The sequence below is a fragment of the Rhinoderma darwinii genome, chromosome 3, assembly GCF_050947455.1.
Source record: "Rhinoderma darwinii isolate aRhiDar2 chromosome 3, aRhiDar2.hap1, whole genome shotgun sequence".
Classification (NCBI taxonomy): Eukaryota; Metazoa; Chordata; class Amphibia; order Anura; family Rhinodermatidae; genus Rhinoderma; species Rhinoderma darwinii.
In genome coordinates, this window is record NC_134689.1 from 182817836 (window position 1) to 182838164 (window position 20329).

The 20329-nt window shown below is 44.3% G+C and overlaps 1 protein-coding gene and 1 long non-coding RNA gene across 3 annotated transcripts in view; one reads left to right on the plus strand and one right to left on the minus strand.

Annotated features, from left to right (window-relative positions):
* WNT2 (Wnt family member 2) overlaps positions 1 to 20329 on the minus strand; it is a 110431-nt gene that overhangs the window by 9555 nt on the left and 80547 nt on the right. The window contains exon 1 of one of the 2 annotated variants that reach the window (XR_012882397.1): positions 4599 to 5899. The exons of the other annotated variant lie outside the window; for it this stretch is intronic. The gene's annotated coding sequence lies outside the window, so the exon portion shown is untranslated. Of the gene's footprint in view, positions 1 to 4598; positions 5900 to 20329 lie in introns of those variants that run through there. 2 annotated transcript variants of the gene reach the window in all.
* Positions 5111 to 9190, plus strand: LOC142749292 (uncharacterized). The gene is made up of 3 exons (XR_012882398.1): positions 5111 to 5577; positions 6451 to 6585; positions 8872 to 9190. It is a non-coding gene; the product is annotated as an uncharacterized LOC142749292 (long non-coding RNA).

The window sequence follows — 20329 nt, forward strand, 5'->3', positions numbered from 1 at the left end:
AGAGACCACACATGAATTTTGGTGTAAAGGCCACAGCAGCCATTTATTAAACACACCTTTTTTCTGAAAAAGAGCATAACCATAAACACATCATAACTCCATGATAACATCCTGCTCTATTTCCCAACTCCAGATAAAGGATCCTTGAAGGCACTTCAATCATTAAACTCCATCGTTTCCTTATTAGGTCTGGACCCCTTACCCTACAGCCGTTCTGCACCTGACCCGAGGGCACCAACCATGTCCAAGACCTCTCTCTCCCTTCCTGGGGACCCTGCCCATCAGGAATATATATGAGCTGGGTAACCACTCCCCAGCCCCTCCAATACTATCCCGGGTTAAACGCCCCGAGTTCTCTTGCAACAATCTCCATTGTTGCTTCTCCTTCTCATTCCGTGCCTCCAAAGACCCCTCCTCCTACCGCCACGACAATCATGTGTGACCCCTTACACATGATTGTCCCTCCACAACTGCAGGGCTTTCTCCATGCCCTCCTTAATGTCCAAGGTCCACATATCCAGACCCACCTCGTTTAGATGAACACCATCCGCCCTGAGGAAACCTACCTCTCTACCCTCCAACTCCTTATGCCTCACCACAACACCGCCATTGCGTGCCACAAACCTGCCAACTACCTTGTTGACCTTTGCTCGCGCTTTGTTTAAGCTATGTACGGAACGTGCCTGCCGCCACACCTTGCGAGCCACAATATCAGACCATACAATAACCACTCCTGGGAACGCCGACCACAACCGCAAAAGGTCAATCTTCACATCCCTCACTAAATCCCTGGACGACCGAATGCCCAAATCATTGCCGCCAAGGTGCACCACTAAGATATTAGGCGCCCTGTCCAATCCCGCATAAAATTGTACCTCTGGTAACAGCCTACACCACAGCATGCCCCGCAGGCCCAACCATCTGACCTGCACCTCTGCGTGATCCATGCCCAACTGCCGTCCGGCCGGACGAACATCAGCACGCACACCTCCCCAGTGTACGTAGGAGTGCCCCATGATCCAAATCAAGCAGGGACCTGCACCTAAAACAACACAAAACAACAACGTAACTACTCCATATCCACCTCCAGCACATCTTATCACCACCGCCTCAAAGCAAGTGAGGCCGCACATACAACCTGTATCTGTCTGACTCCCACCTACCAATCTTCTTAACCATCGCCGGGGATAAACCCCACCGAGCTGCTTCCGTAGCTGCGCCAATTCTAAAGGAATGAGAGCTAAAACCTGCTCCCCCTCTGCCGGACAACAGGATACATTTTTTGAACACCTGTGAAAACTGGAATTTTGACAGAGACAGCCCGTCTGCATGAACCAACAAGGATGCCGGGCCCTCAGGCCTCACCGCAACAAACTCCCGAAAACAGCGGACCGGGCACACCCGCGACCCTGGTAACTCATACAAACGCACCACAAAACCTCTCCCCTCCTGATCTGTCTTAGATCTACGGAGCAAACAAGAAAGGCAGGAGCCATCCAAATCCACATCAGCATACAATAAACCCCCTGCCACACTCTTACTGGCCGACACCAACTCCGATATCCGGAACGCCCCAAAGAAAGCCAAAGAAAAGGCCAGTGTAAATAGCCGCACTTCAAATGCTGAAACACAAACCTCCCTCAACAATTCACAAATCGCTACCAACAGCTCAAATGACACCGGCTTCCTGAGATCCCTAACTGCGGAACCCCTCCTGAAACCCTTCATTGCCTGCCGCACCAGAAAGGACTTAGTCACGTCCTCCTCACCTTTCTTCTTAAACCAAAAAGCCAAGGCCGACAAACTGCGAGCGACCATTGCTGCAGACGACCCCTCACTGTACGCATTTCCTATAAAATACAGCACACACGCCTGCCGATCTGCAATACCTGCCTGCGCATTTTCCAACAACGTCTCCCATACTTGCCACACCGCACTGTACCTCTGCCACGTGACCGCACTAACCGACCTTTCCACAAGCGACATCGCCATTGTCACACCACCTTCCACAGATGCTCTGGACAAGGCAGGCCATGAGACTCCGCCCCCGGCGCCAGCAGCCGAAACCTGTCCCACTGTTGACGAGAAAGGGAATCAGCCACAGAATTCAGCACCCCAGGAATATGCACTGCCACAAAATGCGCATTCAACATCAGACCTCTCAAAACTAAATGTCGCAATAGTCGCACGACTGGCGGAGAATTAGCTGTCTGCGCATTAACAGCCTGAACGACACCTAGATTGTCACATACGAAACGCACTCTCCGGTCCCGCAGACAATCCCCCCACAACTCCGCAGCCACCACAATCGGGAACAATTCCAGCAGAGCCAAGTTACGGACAAAACCACATTCATGCCATGTATCAGGCCAAACTCCTGCACACCACTGCCCCTGGAAATAAGCCCCAAATCCACATGCACCTGATGCATCAGTATACAGCTCCAAGTCCACACTAGACACCGGCTGATACATGAGCACCGACCGCCCATTATAGGTCTGCAAAAACTCCCCCCACACCAACAAGTCAGCTTTCAACTCCGCCGACAACCTAATGAAATGATGAGGGGAATGCACCCCTGCGGTAGCATTCGCCAACCGCCTGCAAAACACCCGCCCCATGGGCATAATCCTACAAGCGAAATTCAAATGCCCCAACAAGGATTGCAAGTCCCGCAATTGTATCTTCTTCCTGCGCAGCGCACTCGCCACCAACTCTCTCATCTCCAGCAACTTATCATCAGGCAAGCGACACTCCATGTTATCTGAATCAATCATGATTCCCAAAAACTTAATGACCGTCGTGGGTCCCTCAGTTTTCTCAGGCGCCAAAGGTACCCCAAAATCCATTGCCACTCTCTCCATAGTGTGTAGCAATCCTGCACACACATAGGTACCCGGCGGACCGATAAACAGGAAATCATCCAGATAATGTAGGGCAGATTGCACCTGCGCCTCCCGACGGACCACCCACTCCAAAAACGTGCTAAACATCTCAAAATAAGCGCATGAAATGGAGCAGCCCATCGGGAGGCAACAATCCACAAAATATTCCTCCTGCCAATAACATCCCAGCAAACAAAAACTATCCGGATGCACCGGCAATAAACGAAAAGCAGCCTCAATGTCAGTTTTCGCTAACAGAGAGCCCTTCCCGTATTTCCGAACCCAAACAACCGCCGCATCAAAGTTAGTGTAACTGACCGCGCACAGGGCCGGATCAATGCCGTCATTCACCGACTCGCCTTCCGGATAAGACAAGTGATGAATAAGGCGGAATTTATTCACCTCCTTTTTTGGAACCAAACCTAACGGGGAAACACGCAAATTCTGAACAGGCGGGGAGGAAAACGGCCCCGCCATGCGGCCCAAAGCCACCTCCTTCAGCAGCTTATCCGTAACCAGATCAGGCCGCGCCAAAGCAGACGACAAATTACGGACTACCCCGTCACGTCCAACCGACGTACAAGGAATCCGAAAACCTTCTGAAAATCCTAACCACAACAAATCCGCCACTTTCTTATTTGGATAGCCCCTTAAAAACGGGAGCATCCTTTCCACCCTCACCGGCGTCGCCCCTCTTCTGCTCAGCATCTCCCTGCCTGCCCTTATGCTTCTTGAAGCATCTGGACAAACCATGGGCGCATCCGCAACCGGAGCACTCGTGCTTGTACCTACAATCTGGGCCGAACTTGCAATGCCCCTCATTATACTGCCAGCAACACCCCTTTCCTGAGGATCCTGACCGACCCGCTGCTGACCCCTGACCGCCGGCCGCATCACGAAAGGGCTGCTGCCCCTGTTTTGGCGCAGACATCAGACGCATCCATAAACTGATATCCTTGTGATCCCATCGCAACGACGGGCGCACCGACTTCCGCTGACGAAACTGTTCGTCATACCGCAACCACGCATTACCACCGTATACACGATACGCCTCCCCTACCGAATCCATATAACAGAATAGCGCCGAACAGTTCTCCGGCGCCTTCTCACCCACCACACTAGCCAAGATAGCGAAGGCCTGCAGCCAATTCGCAAAAGTCCGTGGAATCAAACGATACCGCCGCCGCTCCTCCTCCTCCTTCTTACTTTCATCCGGTTTCCACCGGTCCAAATTAAACTTCTCTAACGGCAGCAAAGAAAAAATCTCAACATATTCATCTTTCCATATCTTTTCCCTAATCTCCACCTTCAAATGTGCCCCCAGCGGGCCCTCAAAACACACATAAACCTCACCTTTAGCGGCGTCAGCCAAACGCACATCCTCCACCACCTTCTTAGCTGTACTAGCCGCCTCGTCAACTGCTTTTCCCACAGCCACTACGGCACCCACAACCGGCGCCACTTCACTAACACCCGCAATCACTGCCGCAGCTGCACCAGAAATCGCCTCATTAGCAACCGCACTCCCTGCCGCACTAGCAGACGCCTCACTAGCAGCGCCCCATACCCTCGCTGGCGACTGCTCTACGCCTGGCACAATTCTCATAAAATACTCCTGCATCCCTCTAAACAACAATTGCATCTGTGACATTGACAATATCCCCCCCACATCCCCCCCACACATCCCCGGCACCACATCAGTGGTAGACTCACCCGTACGTCCCTGAGGTGACCTCCCAGCGGACGCGTCCATCACTCCAGATAATCCAGGCGTCGGTCGTGACGATCCTAGGGAGTGGTGCTCCTGCACCCCACGCTCCCCGTAGCTCCCCGCACTTCCAGTCGCTGCTGCTCTAGGCTCCGCGGAATGCGGCCCGTCCACGATCCTGCCACCCCCTGGTGGCGTGGCATATTCAGAACGACAGCCCTGCCGATCCAGTCCTTCTGCAGGGCTGTCAAAATAAAATCTTCTTGTAGTCGTCGCTGCCTGTATAGCAGACCGCTGCCCCCCCTCGTCCGGATGGGGCCCGGCGTCATTCCAAGAAGTTGCCCGGGTACCTCCGGTCGCTGTCGCCGCCGCACGCCTCCCTGCTCCTGCAGGAGGCGATCTCGCTCCCCATCTAGATGCCGCCCGCCTCTTCCTGCGGGTCGGCGCTGGTGTCCTGATGTCTGTCCGCTGAGCTCCTCCGGCACCTGGAGCATCGGCGCCGGAGAAAGCCGTCACTTCCGGACCTGCGCGCGCATCCGGCCCCGCACGCACATCCGGTCCTGTGCGCGCATCCGGTCTTGCGCGTGCATCCGGTCCCGCCTCCACTTCCGGCGTTGTTGTTGAAGACAGGAGGGAGGAAGATGGCCGCCGCGGCCCCCCCCCTCCTGTCACCTCCGGTCTCGCCCGCCTGATGGGATTCCTCCCAGACCTCCGTGGACCGACGCCAGGGTGCAGCTCCGGACCAGCAGGAGGAGGAGGGTCCCTGGAGGGGCTCCCTCGGCGCCGACCAGACCGAGGCGTCTCTGCAGATGAAGGCCTCTCCTGAGGCCTGGAACGCCTGCTGCTGCGTCCCTCACTCTCCTCTCCAGCCGCTGGAACCGGAGGAAGAGCCCCGGCAATCAGCGCATCCAGCCATCCCACGCCGTGCTGCATCGCTGCATCGCGGATCCTGGCCATCGTTGTCTCCATCGCCGCTTCCATCAGGTAAGTAGAAATATTAATCTGTATATTTGTCTTTTAAATATAATAACAGGACAAAATTTTCTCCTGTTGTCCAGCGGGAAAGAGGGCTGCCTCTTCCCCGCATGGACTTATATACTTTATTCTCCACCCACCACATATAGATACATTTTGCCCCATGCCCCCTTTCACATAACCCTCCCATCCCTACAAATATAGCCTAACACATAATACCTAATACATAATAGCCTAGAACTCCCAAACACCTAGTCATGCGCTTGCTTCATTACGGCTGCGCCTACATTACGCTGGGCTTACTGGAGCGCGGCAATGACTGTATTACACAGCCGCAGCTCCGCTCTCATACATTCATGTGTTACTATACTGAGCTATACTATCGCAATACATGAAATAACGGCATCCAACCGTTTGGGGATGCAGAGTATCGAAGTTTCGATGCATCGTGCATCCCTAATTTGGAGAATACTATTTTGCCACTATTGTATAGTTACTAAATATTTCTGTATTGGCGCTATGTGCATATTGATATTTTTCAATAGGTTGGTGTTCCTGAGAAGAAGAAAAATGATTGAAAACATTGATTAAATGTAGTCTGACAGCTCCTCTTAGATGCAGCAAAGGAGCCCATATAGTTAATGACTATACGTCATGGAGTCCTGTGTTTAAAAACCCAAATACAAATATGATGTCTCCTGAGGCTGTTGTCACCTGGACCTAAGATACTGCTTAAAAATTGGGGACTTCGCACTTACAAAGCACCAAAAGACAACATTACGCCCCTTATTGCTACAGGAACTACTTTTTTTTAAGGATATCCTTGCAGATGTCTAATAGGCAATAATAATTGTTGACACTTTTATGTTGTGTGTTATTCAGTGCTCAATACAGACTGGTATGGCTGCCCTCCCTCCTGCCTTTCTCTGGGGAAGGACGTTCTGTGGTAAAGAAATCTGCTAGACATCAATTACTATAAACAGACTTGGTCATAAAATGACTCATCGTTCTAAAAAGGTAAAATGATGGAAGATTTCATCTTAAACTCTGCGAGCAATTGAAGGATATGAAAATGTTGGCAAGACTGAGCATTGGGGATGAGGTCTGTGTCTGTAAAACGTTCTTCATTCACATCATTACATTTGCTTTAAATTCAACACCTTATGAATATTGCTCAATGATTTATATTGGGAAAATTGCACAAGTGTTAGCTTTCAATTTGAAAAATATTACCGCAGTTTATGAAAGGTGTTTCAAAAGGTGACATTTTAGATCTATCCGGGGATTCTGCTGAGTTAATAAACTATGTGCCATTAATATAAGTAACATTGTAACGTTTTTAAAATGTGAGAATAAGGGAAAGATTTTCAAGTTTGGAAACATAGATTCAGTATTACCTGAGTGTAAAGGTATTTGCCTATATAATGGGAATCCAGGACTGCAGTTGTCAATAGACTGATACTTGCCTGATATTATGATTACACATTATAATAATACATTGGGAAAAACTGTAGAATGCAAACATATATGAACCGTGGAGTTGCAGCTGCACGATACTATTTATGACATGGACAGTAGGGATTTGTGGCACACATTTCTTGGCGCTAGTGTGTGGCAGTATTTTGTTCGCAGGTAGCAAATTTTCTGCAGAAATTTCTGCGACTGAAACGCTGTTACATACATCCGAGTAGGGATGATTTTTCATCATGTGTGTGGATTTTTGCAAACCCCATTTAGATGTACCGAACAATCGCAGAAATGTCTGCAACAAATCTGCCATGTGTGAACATAGGGCACCAGGTTAGTGGCGTTACTACTTGCAGTAGACTGCATATATTATTATTATTCAGCGCTTCAATGTGATTGCATTCTACCAAGTAACACTAGTATATGCTGCTATGTTGCTTTTACAAATGGGGAACTATATGGATAAGGTGGCTACTACTCTGCAAGGAAGATCTACAGCATAATACAGACCTACTATCCATTGCGTGCTACAATGTTCTTGTACTTCATCCTACTGCCAACTGTGAATGTTTTGTGAACGTAAGTTACTATACTGCATAGAAACATAGAAATTAACCTAGTTTTTAGTTGTATAATCACACCGCATTAAAAGATTGGTTTGGTTCTAACAAATCATGTGTTTTGAGGACAGTTTTCTTTAAAGTAAACTACTGTTAACATAAAATACTGGCACAGTGAGGGGTCAATAATGAAAGCATGAATAAGATGTTACTGTTACAACTTCACTTAATCCAATTCATTACACTAGTATTAATACAATTGTTCCAGGCTCTGTTAACCTTAGTGCTTTGGCCTCCATTCATAACAGAGACATAACAGATATGATGAATCAATTTTCAAACAGATACCAGTAAACCTCGAAATTGACTTTATTGGAGTCCTTTGGGGTTCCTTTGTGTATTTTGATATTATTGATGACAAAAATAGTGCTGCACACTGTGTAAACTTCAGTGCAAACAACATCCACATAGTATCAACAATGTCCTATAATAGTGCCATATAGTTCATAACGAATAGTACCAAAGTCTAAACAAAAGTGCCTTACAGTTTGCAAATTAGAGTGGAAAATTATATTGCCATACAGTGCACAAAGTACAATGGCAAACCATGTCCAAATAATAGTGATGAACAGTGTTCATTAATATTGTCATACAGCACCAATTAATATTGACATACAGCATGCAAATAATAGTGTCAAACAAACAAAGCCCAACAATAGTTCTATAGAAAGCCAGCTTGCTCATGCAGACACCCAGGCTCATGAGCTCTCTCACTTGTCCAGACAAGTGACTTATTCACACACAGTGCCAGGGCTCATACACTCAGTTATATATTAAGACACCCTTGTGCTAGATACTCATTTCCCAAGACATCCAGGGCCAGATTCTCAATCACTCATCTAGACACGCAGTCCCCCCACCCATGTAGCACCCATACGCTGAAATTATAACATATATACACATTTACTGTTATAAGCAGTAGGTATGTTCCTGCAAGCTCCTCATCTCTAAGCTATTAATCAGTAGCTGGGGCAGTTGCTAAGGTTGGTGATAGAGTATGTTATGTGTGCTTTCTTGTGCTTCTCTGTATTCCATGCAAGATCATTTGTTACCAGTCTAGAGTTGTGTTTTTCCAGCTCGGTCTTGTTTTGCCTAGTCCTTGTTTGCTTCAGTGTTTGGTCTTGTTTAGATGTTCAGTTTAATCCTGTCTCTATTGTTTTTTGTTTTACTTGCCTTGTTTCACTGGGTTTTGAATATGTTTCGTTCTTGTTTTCAGATGGCCTCTAAAATTGACATTTCTTGAGGGACCACTCATCTCTCCCCATTGCTTTCACATTTTCCCTCTTATTACAGCAGTGTCTCAGCTACTATGACAGTCAACATCTATGTACCTGGTGGATTTTAACTCTTTTTTTCAGATCATAACATGGCAGAAACCGTAACCACATCCAGTCACTTGCTTGATCTGTCAAATGCAATGACCATTGGAACCAAAAGATTAAAGTGGCTGATGGATCTTTGTTGCTGGGTTGTTGGGAAAATTAGTATTTTCGTTCAGTTATATATATATCGTCAAAAATGATGGTTTTACTCAACCCTGAGTGTGATGAGTTTGTTTGTTCTCTGTGGTGTTTCGTTATTTGTGTTTCGCCTTGTGTCTCTCCTGTGTGTGTTGTGTCTGTGATTAAGCAGCAGGGGGCAGTAGAGAACGAACCAGTGAAAAGCTTGATTAGGAAGGAGGAAAGAGTTTCAATTGGTTACCAAGTTTAAACAGAGATGAGCGCACCTGAACTGCAAGGGTTAGCTTCACTCATCTCTACTAGTAACACTTACTAGTAAGTAAAACTATAAAAGAATTTTCGATCTGCAGTGATGGATTTTCATGCATGCGCAGCTGGCAAGGTTGTTCCAAGTGCCACATTTGCAATGCATCCACCAACGGAACCCAGTCCAAGAGACAAGTACAAAACACCTTGTTCTGAATTGTGTATATAGTATTCCGTATGTCTAAAGAACATTCATATAACACTTGTGGAAACACATGTTAAAAGTTAAAGTATCAGCAGCACAACATCATTTTATTTTTAAGGTAAAATGAGCAACAAGAAATCACCCACACGCAGGGAAAAGCTGATGGGGTGTTTATCATGAAAAATTGCAGACTATTTTGAGACAAAAATAACTTTTACATTTTATAGACTATGATAATCCCAAAAGGTAAGGGTAAATGCACATACATGTCTCATTATAATTTCAATGGTGGATGGAATATAGATACGCAGTATGCGCAAAGGGACCATTTACCTTTTTTTTTTTCAAGAGGCAGTTTTAACAGAATGCATAATGATATTAGCTGATTATATCAATTTCCCAGACGCTATTTATGTTGGGGGAGTCAGGAGGATGATACAGAACTAAAACTAGAAGTTGAGGGGGTAAATAAGCACACATCACTACTAATAGAAAAGTGCTTTAGGACCAGAACTGTTGAAATAATAGGGAATGAGATTCCTAATAAGTACTAAGTAACTACGCACAAAAGTAAATTCCTCAACATTTTTAAATTGCAAAAATCATTTGTTTCTTTTTTTAAACATCTGTGTAGTTGGGATTTTAGGTTGCTGTCTGGAAATGGTTCCCACAAACCACAGTGCAGTTACTAAGCAGTGATGGTGCAGGCTCAGAAACTGAGCCAGTGCCATTACCAGAAGTTGTTAGTTGTATATTACAGCTGGCACTTTGCGGCAACGGACAGTATAGGAGCTAGCTCCAATCCGACCGACTAACCCCTTCGATGCCGCGGTCAATAGCTACCGCAGCATCTAAGTGTTTGTAGCCCATGGGCGCCAATGCAATACGATCGCGGGGTGCCAATGGTTGCTATGGCAACTGGAGGCCTAACAATTTCCTCCAGGTCTGCCAAGTACGAAAGCCTATTAGGCCCTGCCAAAGGTAGAATTTAAAAATAACAAAAAACGTTTTAAGTTCAAAACCTAGAAATCACCTTTTTTCATCTAAGCACATCTGCTGGTAGCGAGGGCGCCCGTACTGCACCAGGGTAAAAATTTTGCTGCAAACCCCATTAGTAGTTACCAAAATAGAGTCACTTCTCAGGGGTTACTTTTATTATTTCACATCATAGTCTCTATGTGAACCAATGCTGTGTAAAAAGTGTGCCAAACTAGGCCGCCAATGCGCATCATGCTCTTTCACTCCTGAGCCCTGTCCTTTGTCCATGAAAAAGGTTAGGGCCACATGTAGGATGTTTTTAGTAAACACTGTATAGTTACATATAGTTAGTACGGTTGAAAAAAGACATGTCCATCAAGTTCAACAAAGGGAACGGAAAATTTCTACACATTGACATAAGAGCTGATGTTTTTTCGTTCTAGGAAATTATCTAAGCCTTTTTTAAAGCCATCTACTGTCCCTGCTGTGACCAGCTCCTGCGGTAGACTATTCCATAAATTCACCATTCTCACAGTAAAGAAGACTTGTCGCCTCTGCAGATAGAACCTTTTTTTCTCCAGACGAAGGGAGTGCCCCCTTGTTTTTTGAGGGGGTTTTACATGGAACAGGATTTCACTATATTTTTTGTGTGTGCCATCCATATATTTATATAAGTTAATCATGTCCCCCCTTAGTCATCTTTTTTCAAGGCTAAATAGGTTTAATTCTTTTAATCTTTCCCCATAACTTAGAATCTCCATGCCTCTTATTAGCTTCGTTGCTCTTCTTTGTATTTTTTCCAACTCCAGGGCATCCTTTCTATGAACTGGAGACCAGAACTGAACTGCTTATTCTAGATGACGCCTCACTAATGCTTTGTAAAGTGGTAATATTACATCCGTGTCCCGTTAGTCCATGCCTTTATTAATACATGACAACATCTTGCTGGCCTTTGAAGCAGCTGATTGACATTGCATGCTGTTATTTAGTTTATGATGTACAAGTACACCCAGATCCTTCTCAACAAGTGACTCCCCCAGTATAGCTCCCCCTAGGACATATGATGCATGCAGATTGTTGGTACCCAGATGCATAACTTTACATTTATCTACATTAAACCTCATTTGCCAAGTGGATGCCCAAACACTCAGTGTCTCCAAATCAGCTTGCAATGCTATCTTCCATAGACTGAACAATACTACATAGCTTGGTGTCATCTGCAAAAATAGAAATAGTGATATTAATCCCATCCTCTATATCATTAATAAATAAGTTCAATAATAGTGGTCCAAGCACGGAAGCCTGGGGTACACCACTTATAACCGGTTACCATTCAGAGTAGGAGTCATTGGCCACAACTCTTTGGATACGGCCCTTGAGCCAATTCTCAATCCAATTACAAACGATACTTTCTAAACCTATAGTCCTTCATTTACCCATTAGATGTCTATGAGGGACAGTGTCAAATGCCTTTGCAAAGTCCAAAAACACTATATCCACAGCGGCCCCTCTGTTTAGGCTTCTACTCACCTCTTCATAAAAACAAATCAGGTTAGTTTGACAACTTCTGTGCTTAAACCAAAGAAGAAGAAAAGGTCACGACCATGTAATTGAAAAGATACAAACAATCCTTTATTAATGTCACTTAGACACGTACAATCAGACAAAACTAGGCCAGATAAAATAACATAACCCTCGCAGGATAAAAGATGGAACCGGAACACTGAAGCAGCGGAACACCCAGATAGTAATCCGGTCACAGGATCGCCAAAAATGCTAGAGTGCATGCATAGTAAGTTTTTAAACAGGTGAAAGTATAACACATTTGCAAAGATTGCTTTATAAGCATGCATAAATGTAAGTATAATCAAACAGTCAGATTTAAGCAACAATATACCTACGCCTCCAAATTATGGAAATAGCTGGGAGATCAAGACCGGGGGTCCGCTGCTGACCTGACGCGCGTTTCGCAGATGCTTCATCACCCCCTGAAATTTTGCACTATATTTATACAAAGTAGATTTTAAGATCCCCCATTTATCATTTGTATCATTATTTGACATTAGTTGTTCCCAGTCTATGTCCTGAATTGCCGCCCTCGTCCTGGGAAAATTGGCCTTCTTAAAATTAAGTGTTTTTGTCCTCCCAGCCTGTGTTTGTTTTTTACAGTATAGGTAAAATCTAACAATATTGTGATCACTGCTACCGAGGTTTTCACGAACATTGACATCCCAACAAGCTCTGCATTATCAGAAATGACCAGATCCAACAGAGCTTCACCTCTAGTCGGGTCTTCCACAAACTGGCCCATAAAATTTTCCTGCAACAGGTTGAGGAATTTCTCCCCTCCGCAGTTGAAGCCGAACCATTACACCAATTAATTTCTGGGTAATTAAAATCTCCCATTATCACTACTGTACCCGCCTGTGTAGCCCGCCCCATCTGTTTATATGGCTGACCTGCCGTCTCCTCAGTTATATTGGGGGTCTATAGATTACACCAAAAATATTTTTTCAGTGTTTACCTCCCTTTGTAATTCCACCCACAAGGTTTCAACCTCCTCAGAATCTTCACCCACTATTGTCTCCTTTACAATCGCCTTCATATCACTTCTCACATACAGACATACACCACCTCCTTTCCTATTTGCCCTGTCTTTTCGAAAAAATTTACAACCCTATCGATTTTTCAGCCCAGTCATGTGAAGAGTCTAGCCATGTTTCAGCAACACCAACTACACTAACGTTCAAAAGTTTGGGGTCACCCAGACAATTTTGTGTTTTCCATCAAAACTCACACTTATATTTATCAAATGAGTTGCAAAATGACTAGAAAATATAGTCAAGACATTGACAAGGTTAGAAATAATGATTTTTATTTGAAATAATTTTCTCCTTCAAACTTTGCTTTCGTCTAAGAATGCTCCATTTGCAGCAATTACAGCATTGCAGACCTTTGGCATTCCAGCTGTTAATTTGCTGAGGTAATCGGGAGAAATTTCATCCCATGCTTCCAGAACCCCCTCCCACAAGTTGGATTGGCTTGATGGGCACTTCTTGCGTACCATATGGTCAAGCTGCTCCCACAACAGCTCTATGGGGTTGAGATCTGGTGAGTTCGCTGGCCACTCCATTACAGATAGAATACCAGCTGCCTGCTTCTTCCCTAAATAGTTCTTGCATAATTTGGAGGTGTGCTTTGGGTCATTGTCCTGTTGTAGAATGAAATTGGCTCCAATCAAGCGCTGTCCACAGGGTATGGCATGGCGTTGCAAAATGGAGTGATAGCCTTCCTTATTCAAAATCCCTTTTACCTTGTACAAATCTCCCACTTTACCAGCACCAAAGCAACCCCAGACCATCACATCACCACCACCATGCTTGACAGATGTTGTCAGGCACTCTTCCAGCATCTTTTCAGTTGTTCTGTGTCTCACAAATGTTCTTCTGTGTGATCCAAACATCTCAAACTTCGATTCGTCTGTCCATAACACTTTTTTCCAATCTTCCTCTGTCTGTGTGCTTTTGCCCATATTAATCTTTTCCTTTTATTAGCCATTCTCAGATATGGCTTTTTCTTTGCCACTCTGCCCTGAAGGCCAGCATCCCGGAGTCGCCTCTTCACTGTAGACGTTGACATTGGCGGTTTCCGGGTACTATTTAATGAAGCTGCCAGTTGAGGACCTGTGAGGCGTCTATTTCTCAAACTAGAGACTCTAATGTACTTGTCTTGTTGCTCAGTTGTGCAGTGGGGCCTCCCACTTCTCTTTCTACTCTGGTTAGAGCCTGTTTGTGCTGTCCTCTGAAGGGAGTAGTACATACCGTTGTAGGAAATCTTCAGTTTCTTAGCAATTTCTTGCGTGGAATAGCCTTCATTACTAAGAACAAGAATAGACTGTCGACGAGTTTCACATGAAAGCTCTCTTTTTCTAGCCATTTTGAACGTTTAATCGAACCCACAAATGTAATGCTCCAGATTCTCAACTAGCTCAAAGGAAGGTCAGTTTTATAGCTCCTCTAAACAGCAAAACTGTTTACAGTGGTGCTAACATAATTGCAAAAGGGTTTTCAAGTGATTTAGAATCATCCATTAGCCTTCTAACACAGTTAGCAAACACAATGTACCATTAGAACACTGGAGTGATGGTTGCTGGAAATGTGCCTCTATACACCTATGTAGATATTGCATTAAAAACCAGACGTTTGCAAATAGAATAGTCATTTAGCACATTAATAATGTGTAGAGTGTATTTTTGATTAACTTAATGTTATCTTCATTGAAAAAAAATGTGCTTTTCTTTCAAAAATAAGGAAATTTCTAAGTGACCCTAAACATTTGAACGGTAGTGTATATCTATATATTCCTCCAGTACCAAGGCCTCCAGCTCCCCCATTCTGCTTGCTAGACTTCTGGCATGGGAACATACACTTTAACTTGCATTTCAAATTGCCACATTTGGTATCAGGAATGTGATTATTTGACATTATTTGGGCATTTTTATTTTCATTGCCGTTTTGCAACAAAAGAATTTCCTTATCCTCTCCCCACAGTCTATTTCTCCCCCCACCAACATAGTCTGACCCCTCTCTAACCTAACTACCCCTTTGTTTTCTACATTGACCTCCCTCAGCCTTAGTTTAAATACTCTGCCACCCCAGCTGGAATTCTCTCCCCCAGGAACCCCTTCCATTTAGGTGTAAACCATCTGCAGAATACAGTTTGTACACAAATGAAAAGTCAGCCCAGTGGTCTAGGAACCCAAAGCCTTCTCCTGCACACCAAGACTTAAGCCATGCATTTAACTCCCTGAGCTCACACTGTCTTTCCTTTGATTCGCATGGCACAGGCAGTATTCCTGAGAATACTACCTTGGAGGTCCTTCCCTTCAGCTTGTAGCTTAGTTCTTTAAAATTATTCTTAAGGCTCCTCCACCTACCATTTATTCTGTCATTGGTTCCCACATGGACCACGACAGCTGGATCATCGCCAGCCCCTCCCAGTAATTTATCCACCCGTTCCACCACATGCCGAACCCTGGCACCAGGGAGACAGCAAACCATTCGGTTGAGGCGGTCTTTGCGACAAATTATTCTATCCGTCTTCCTGATTATAAAATCCACTACAACTACTAATTGTCTTGCCTTACCTGCATTACCATCCCGCCGACTACTAGCTGGGCTGTTCTCTCAGCTATTAGGGAGATCGGTATCCACTAGGACTGCCATTTCTGAGACCGACACCCTCGCATTATCACCTAACTTGGCAATTTTGTTTGGAATAACAGAAACAGGATTGACCTTCCTTTTCTTGCCTGTAACTACACTAACCCAGCAAAGAGTGAGTCCTGCTGGTTAATTTATACCACCTGGGAGCAGTTAACTCCCCCCCCCCCCTAGTCAGCTGCACTGCAGGACAGAAGCGAAGAAGGAAAAAAGGGTTTTAAATTGTGTCAGTTTTGCAAACTTCTATTAGCAAGCACTCAATTCATAGATCACACACAGTAACCCACACAAGTACACAGCAAGTCAATCCGGTTTAGTACCTCCACTTGATATACAAACCACTTAATTTAGAAAGGCCAAAACAGAGAAAAGACCCCTCTCTAACCTTTCTACCCCATTATTTTCTACATTGACCTCCCTCCTCAGCCATAGTTTAAATGCTCCACCACCCCAGCTAGAATTCTCTCCCCCAGCACAGTGGACCCCTTCCATTTAGGTGCAAATCATCTGCAGAATACAGTTTGTACCGCAATGAAAAGTCAGCCCAGTGCTCTAGGAACCCAAAGCCTTCTCCTCTACTCCAAGACTTCAGCCATGCATTTAACTCCCTGAGCTCCCACTGTCTTTCCTGTGATGTGCATGGCACAGGCAGTATTCCTGAGAATACAACCTTGGAGGTCCTTCCCTTCAGCTTGTAGCCTAGTTCTTTAAAATTATTCTTAAGGCTCCTCCACCTACTATTTATTCTGTCATTGGTACCTACATGGACCACAACAGCTGGATCATCACCATCCCCTCCCAGCAATTTATCCACCTGTTCCACCACATGCCGAACCCTGGCACCAGGGAGACAGCAAACCATTCGGTTGAGGCGGTCTTTGCGACAAATTATTCTATCCGTCTTCCGGATTATAGAATCCCCTACAACTACTAATTGTCTTGCCTTACCTGCATTACCATCCCGCCGACTACTAGCAGGGCTGTTCTCCCAGCTGTTAGTCTCAGAAATGGCAGCCCTAGTGGATACTGATCTCCCTGACACCCTCGCATCATCACCCAACTTGGCAGTTTTGCATGAAATATCAGAAACAGGATTGGCCTTCCTTTTCTTGGTCCCCTTTCTACTGCCCCTAACTACATCAACCCACCTACTTGCCGGATCCTGCTGACCCATGTCTTCACCCTCCAGTTCTAGCCCACTAACTGTTTGTTCAGTAAGCAGCATGCTCCGCTCAAGATTGTCTATAGCCCTCAGTGTTGCATTTTGCTCTTCCAGATCTCAAATGCGAGCTTCCAGGTGAATAGTATGCTCACATCTGCCACAGAGGTATTCACCCTGAAACTCCTGCTCCAGTCGTGCATGCAATCTGTGCACTGAAGAAAACCTCCAATCTTGCTATCAATTATCCCAGTTACAAAAAACAGTGAACAATTCAAAAAGTAAATGTAAAGAAGAGTGCTTACAGGGACTTTAACTCCTCTTTTCAACTCCAGTTTAATAACTCCACTTGTTCACAAGCACTTAGTCCAGCAAGCCCAAATAAGAGCAATTATAATAATTAGAGAGTTGTCTATTCACAATGGCACTACCTGGACACAACATATTGGCAATAAAATGGCATATCTATGAAAAATTTCCATTTTCGCTCTGCTTACATCCACTGTACACTAATTTACTCCTGTGGAGTTAACATGCTTATAGTTTCTAAAATAAGGTCACTTGCTCCAAAAGCCGAATGGCGCTCCTTTCTTTCTGAGCCCTGCCGTGTGCTCAAACTGCAGTTTATGACCACATATGGGTTATTGATGTACTCAGGTAAAATTGCTTTATAAATGTTGGGTTGCTTTTTTCATCTATTTCTTGTGGGAAATAAAAACTTTGGGCTAAAACTACATCTTATTAGAAAAAGTTACATTTTTCATTTTGATGGCGCAATTGTAATTAAAGCTTTCCCTTTCGTACTCAGGAGAATGTGCTTTACAAAGGTTGGGGTGCTTTTTCTTCTTTATTCCTTGTGGAAATAAAAAAAAATTGACCTAAAACTACATATTGGAAATAATGTAATGTTTCATTTTTAACGGCCCAATTATAATAAAAATTATGAAACACCTGTGGAGACAAAATGCTCAATGCACCACTAGATAATTTTTTGGGGGTACTTATGTTTTGGCACCTCAGGGCCTTTGAAAATCTGTGTTGGAGCCTAGGGCCACATATGGGATATTTCTAAAAACTGCAGAATCAGGGTAATAAATGTTGAGTTGCGTTTCTCTGTTAACATGCTTTGTTACAGAAAAAAGGATTAAAAATGAATTGTCTGCAAAAAAGCTAATTTCACCTTTATTTTGCTTTTATTCCTGTGAAAAGCCTAAAGGGTCAAGAAACTACCAAAATACTATTTTGAATACTTTGAAGGGTACAGCTTTTAAAATGGGGTGATTTATAGACCCCTCCAAGCCGCGTCAATATTGACTTGGTCCATAAAAAATAGTCTTTGGAAATGTTCTTAAAAATGTGAAAAATTGCTGCTATAGTTATAAGCATAAGTCCTCTAAAAATAAAAGAACATTTAAAAAATGATGCAAACATAAAGAAATATGGAAAATTTTAATTAAAAACTATTTTGTGTGATATTACTCTTTTCTAAGCAGATAAATAAAAATTTAGAAAATGCAAATTTTTCTAAATTTTATCAAAATACCAAATGTATCGACCAAATGTTGCCACTAACAAAGTACAATGTGTCATGACAAAACTATATGGCAAGCAATGCACTTACACCGAGCCCCCTGGCAGTGGCACCAATTTCAACTGTATCCGCGTCGTCATGATGCTGATACAGATGAAAACTATGGCGGAACAGAAGGCCATCAGCACCACCATTGTCGACAGGACAGGGTGCTGGGAATACAATGGTGGAGCAGGGAGCAGTCAGCTCCCTGTTCCAAATTTTACCATGTGACATCTGCCGTGAGCAACTTGGCACAGACAGGTTCATTGACGTCATCACGCCTGTTTGCGTCAAGACACACACAACACCGACTGGAGGACACCTGAAGAGGGATCTCCTCCAATCGTCATGGGAACTGGACTTGGCGAGTAATTATTTTTAGAAGGCATAGTGTGTGGGAGGCACTATGGAAGCTTTATACAGTGTGTGGGCACCATGAGAACATTTTACTTTGTTGGGGGCACTGTGGGGTATGATACGGTGTGCTAGAACTATGGGGGTGTAAAGGGAAGTGACCATATATATGTATATATATATATAGTTCAAATAGATGCAAAAAACACAGCACTCAATGTAGACTGGAAATCGGGCCATGTGCACGTTACCATAGTAAGGATGAATCAACTCCTTGGAATGAAATAGCAGGAATAAAGAGCGAGTAACGGCACCTGAACCTTTCTCAAGCTCCGGTGTGAACCGAAACGTCGCTCATTCTTTCCACCTGGTGGTGAATAAACCAACATCTCCCCAATACTGAAGTCCTGGTGCCGTTACTCGCTCTTTATTCCTGATACATACTATACATATATATATATATATATATATATATGTATAGTATGTATGTATACAGTGCATGTGTATATATATATATATATATATATACACACACACATACAGTGAAGGAAATAAGTATTTGATCCCTTGCTGATTTTGTAAGTTTGCCCACTGTCAAAGACATGAACAGTCTAGAATTTTTAGGCTAGGTTAATTTTACCAGTGAGAGCTAGATTATATAAAAAAAACAAAACAGAAAATCACATAGTCAAAATTATATATATTTATTTGCATTGTGCACAGAGAAATAAGTATTTGATCCCTTTGGCAAACAGGACTTAATACTTGGTAGCAAAAGCCTTGTTGGCAAGCACAGCAGTCAGACGTTTTTTGTAGTTGATGATGAGGTTTGCACACATGTTAGATGGAATTTTGGCCCACTCCTCTTTGCAGATCATCTGTAAATCATTAAGATTTCTAGGCTGTCGCTTGGCAACTCGGATCCTCAGCTCCCTCCATAAGTTTTTGATGGGATTAAGGTCTGGAGACTGGCTAGGCCACTCCATGACCTTAATGTGCTTCTTTTTGAGCCACTCCTTTGTTGCCTTGGCTGTATGTTTCGGGTCATTGTCGTGCTGGAAGACCCAGCCACGAGCCATTTTTAATGTCCTGGTGGAGGGAAGGAGGTTGTCACTCAGGATTTGATGGTACATGGCTCCATCCATTCTCCCATTGATGCGGTGAAGTAGTCCTGTGCCCTTAGCAGAGAAACACCCCCAAAAACATAATGTTTCCACCTCAATGCTTGACATTGGGGATGGTGTTCTTTGGGTCATAGGCAGCATTTCTCTTCCTCCAAACACGGCGAGTTGAGTTAATGCAAAAGAGCTCAATTTTAGTCTCATTTGACCACAGCACCTTCTCCCAATCACTCTCAGAATCATCCAGATGTTAATTTGCAAACTTCAGACGGGCCTGTACATGTGCCTTCTTGAGCAGGGGGACCTTGCGGGCACTGCAGGATTTGAATCCATTACGGCGTAATGTGTTACCAATG